Source organism: Pinus tabuliformis, chromosome 5_1 (genome assembly GCF_031772625.1).
Source record: "Pinus tabuliformis cultivar Carrire ecotype Pingquan chromosome 5_1, CPIR1, whole genome shotgun sequence".
NCBI lineage: Eukaryota > Viridiplantae > Streptophyta > Pinopsida > Pinales > Pinaceae > Pinus > Pinus tabuliformis.
The window spans coordinates 83,615,108-83,619,460 of NC_142305.1; the positions used below are offsets into that span (position 1 = coordinate 83,615,108).

The following is a 4,353-nucleotide window of genomic DNA, read 5'->3' on the forward strand; positions in this document are numbered from 1 at the left end:
ATGTCGAGATACTTGTTTATAATCATTGCATTAAGCCTTAGTCTAGTTCAAAATCTAGTTCATTTTGAATCCATGGCCACAGTTATTTGTTGCAACTTTGAGACCTCAATAATTTAGGAACAATTTCAAAAAAATAAATAAATTGGAGAACCCTTCCCATCGAAGATATCAAGCATTGGAATTGGAATATTTTGTTTCATTACGAATAAAAGCATTGAAATAAAAAACCACTGATAATACAGTAGCTAATTTTGCAATAAAACATATGTCTAATCAATGGGCTAATTTTCCACCAAAGTAACAGAGTAAAATTGACATAACACATAGTTGATCAGTTCCTGTGTTTGTAAAACAAGGAACCCATAAAACTTCAGTTTGAGTAGAACAGAGGATGAATAACTTCAAATTTCAAATGAGAAATGCAGCACAGAATTCTGTAGGATTGAGTAATCGATGGCCACACGAAGTCTGTTGCTCATAGCGACCTAACAAGATTTGAAAAACAAACGATATACAGATAGAAAAAGAAATGACTGTAAAACGAAGCAATCAAATTGGTTTATGGGTATGCTCACACTAACACTCTATGTAATCCACTAGTGAGACTCACTGTAAGCAGAGCAGAGTCCTCTGAATACATTACTGATATATATATGTAGGGAGGGGACCTTTGTTTACAGCTCCCCATTACCTTTCCCAGCTGTCTGTTTGATCTTCTCCCCTACTTTCTTTGCAGCCTGGCCTGTGTTCTCAATACCATCTTGGGTTGCCTTCTTTCCAGTTTCATAGCCCTTGGTTGTTGTCCCTTTAACTGTTTCACCTGTCCCATGAGAATCCCTGCCAAAAAATATCAACAGATGATGATTTCATCAGTAGCACTGTGAATGCAAATTAATTGATCCCATGATGTACCTTGCTAACAAGAAACTGTGCATTTTAACCAACAAACACGAAATTAAAGAACATATAATATATCTATCTATGTCTTACTGTGAAGCCGGTGCTGCCTTCTTGAAACTAAAGGATTTAGGCAAACTCTCAGAGGCCTTGCTGGCCCAACTTTTGACTTTATCCCACGGTGGGGTGCCTGCACCTTCCACCTTCTTCTCCACATGCTCCTCCTTGCTCTTCTCTACTGCTTTATCCGGCTTCTTCTCATGGGACTCCGCTGAAGCAGCCTGGAATATAGTGATCAGAAAACAAACCAAGATGGCCAACACCATCACATTAATAACACCCCCCTCTCATCTTTGCAGCCATATTCCAATTACCAGCAATTATTTCAATATAGACAGAACCCGGAAATTCACAAGGCTAAGAACAGTTTGTCCCCCTGTATTTCTCAATTTCTCCAGAATTTAAATTGGATGAATGCTGCTCTTCAAGATGGAAGAATAGGATTCATAGAAAAACAAGACGGTTGGGCCCCACAACGAAGCTCATCTTTCTTCGCTCGCACTCCTTCCCTTCAACACGTATATACCACTTGTCAAATAGGCCGTCGTCGTGCCGCACAATCATACATACAGAATTTATTTAAATTAAAGGTCAGGATGAAAACCACACACGGCAATTCTAAGGTCATCCGATATATATTTCCTGTAGCATTTTGTCATTACGTTAGAATTTCATATGAACACTCTATCATAGAGTAGCATACATAAGAACAGTGACCGTTTTAAGGGAAAAGGATGAACACATCTCATTCATAATAATGTTTATAGATGTTTGTCTGTAAGGTGTTAGAGTATTTTAGCTTTTTCTTTCTGAAAAAAAAGGTGTCAGAGTATTTTGTCATGGCATTCTTTAATGTGAAGTTATCGGTTATTATAAAATTAAATTTTTAGAATTTTAATTTAATTATTAATATTATAAAATGAAGTGTAAAATTTTAATTTTTCACATCATATTTTAAAAAATCTAGTTTAATTATAGACAAAATAATTTTTTCACTACAATCTCATAAAACAATTTCAAGAAAGAATGTGATTTTTTGTTATTTAGAATGAATTTTTGAATGCATAAATGGATTCAGCACCCTGAAAACCCTAGGGCACTTGACTTCTATAGATTAAACAACTTAAACTCAAGTTTTTGAAAATCTATGCCAGATTTTGATTAAAATTAACTATAAAACATTAACTGAGAAAGGTCTTTTATCTATAAGTTAGACTATGCCATTTTAAAATATTTCTAATAATATACACAATTCAAAAGTTGAGATTTATCTCCAAAATAATTATGTCATTTATGTCGTTTTAATTAAATTGATTACTTAAAAAATATTATGTGAACACATATAATATGAAATGAGTTCTAGTTTTTGGACATGTGGTATTGATAAGCAATTGCACTAAGTGCTCTCCAACCTAGTATGACAAAAAAGTTTTAACGTAATGTAAACATTTTCACCTGGTCAAAAAAAAATAACTCTATAAAAATAAAATAAAAATGGCTTAGAATATTGATCCATGGTATTCATATGGAATATAGGCTATTTAAAGGGGAAAATTAAACTACGAAATATCCATCTTAACTTCGGATCTACCCACAGCCAAGAGGGATCAAATCTCTTAACATGCCAACCTCTTTTAGAGTGAAGAGAGATTGATCCTTTTGGGCACTTAGTAGATTCAAAATTAAGATGAACCTTGGTGGGTGGTATTGACCCATAATATTGTAACAAAATCTATTTAGAAATTAAAAATCTCCATAATAAAATAGAATAAATATCCTTAATTAAAATTCTTGTTACATATTTTTTGTTTTATATGTTTAATTTATATATTGATTCTTTTGTAATTAATAATTAAAAGTTATAATATAATTAATTTTTATAATTTTTTTTTTAATTTTAACCATACAAAATATATCATAAAATAAATGTTTTCACAACCATTTAATTTATGTAATTATATTTATGTATTTAAATTAAAAATTTTAAAAACAATCTTAAAATTAATAATTTAATAATTACCCTATTATAAAATTAACCAACAACTCAATTAATGATGGCCATATTATTATTATAAAATCAAAATTTTATAAAATTAAAACCCCACACGATATTTTCGCAATCAAACATTATTTTTCAAATTTAAATTGAGATTTCATAAAGTTAAAACCATACACCGTCAATATTTTCTCCATCAAAACATAAAATTCTAAGAGAACAATCTTAAGATAAATCAATAATCTATTTAAATAAAGATTAGATAAAGCTAAAACCATACACCGCCATTCTTACACCACACGATATTTTCTCAATCAAACTTGCATGCATTCCATAGAGTTTAGATGATACACGGCAACTCTTACGTCATCTTACGTCATCTGATCTTGATTTTCGAGAAGGCTATTACATCATCTAATCATGATTTTCAAGAAAGTTCTATTATACAATTCTATATTCAGGGTGGAATTTCAAAATAAATTATTAAAGTTAAAATATTGTTTTTGGAGAAATTGTTTGGACGATCAAAAGTCTCTGGAATTTAAATTAAAAAATTTAAAAAATCTTATGAAGGTAGTGGTTGAATCATGTTTTTGATGGTAGAAATAAATTCATCACTATCAAAAACTTTGAGGGCCCCTAAAATTATAATGTTTGACAATTTTTACTTAAATTTACAAAAGCCAAAATTATTTTAAAATATAACTGAAATTTCCATAATTTTCAAAGCAAAAAAACATAATCGTTAGAGTACGGCATTGTTTTTTTTCGAAACTCCTTTATTTACTTTATACACTGATTTTTTTTAAATCTATATTTAAAATTAGAATTTCAAAACAAATTATCAAATTAAATTTGAAAGTTTTCAGAACTAGTTACTTACCTTATATTGAAGATTTTGTAAATTTTTAAACAATTATATTGAAAGTTTTGTAAAATTTTAAATATTTTAAACCGAGAAATCACCCCGTGACCAGCGGTTTGTTGGTCAAATCCCATCTTTGCATACATCATCATTACGTAGAATTAAAGCAGTAAATGGTAATTCTCTGGCCGTTTGAAACTCGATTTCACCTGGTCAAATTTGGACGGGACGATTGCTTTAATTGGAATGGAAGAAAAGTATTTGTGCTTCAACGCTTTCCGACTAAGTTTTATTGGTTCATCACACCAAGTTCTGTCAGTCCCCCTAAAGTCGAACTAGAGGTTTCTTAGTACCTTGAAGGTGGGAATATATACTACATTTAGAATATCTTTACCAAAGGCATTGTAGCCTTGCACGTCCGGATGCCAGACAAAGTTTTAATTTTTGACCTCTTATTTATATTCTAAAACTCTACTTGGAAATTTTGATCATTATTCCTTATTCCTTATACTTTTGTATAACCATTCTTATTTTG

At 30.7% G+C, this 4,353-nt stretch overlaps 1 pseudogene across 1 annotated transcript; it reads right to left on the reverse strand.

Annotated features, from left to right (window-relative positions):
* Window positions 1–285: 285 nt before the first annotated feature.
* Window positions 286–1,260, reverse strand: LOC149163559 (uncharacterized; annotated as a pseudogene). Its single transcript, XR_016260175.1, has 2 exons — window positions 991–1,260; window positions 286–837 (listed from the first exon to the last, which is right to left on the reverse strand). The product of XR_016260175.1 is annotated as an uncharacterized LOC149163559 (transcript).
* Between the last annotated feature and the right edge of the window lie 3,093 nt (window positions 1,261–4,353).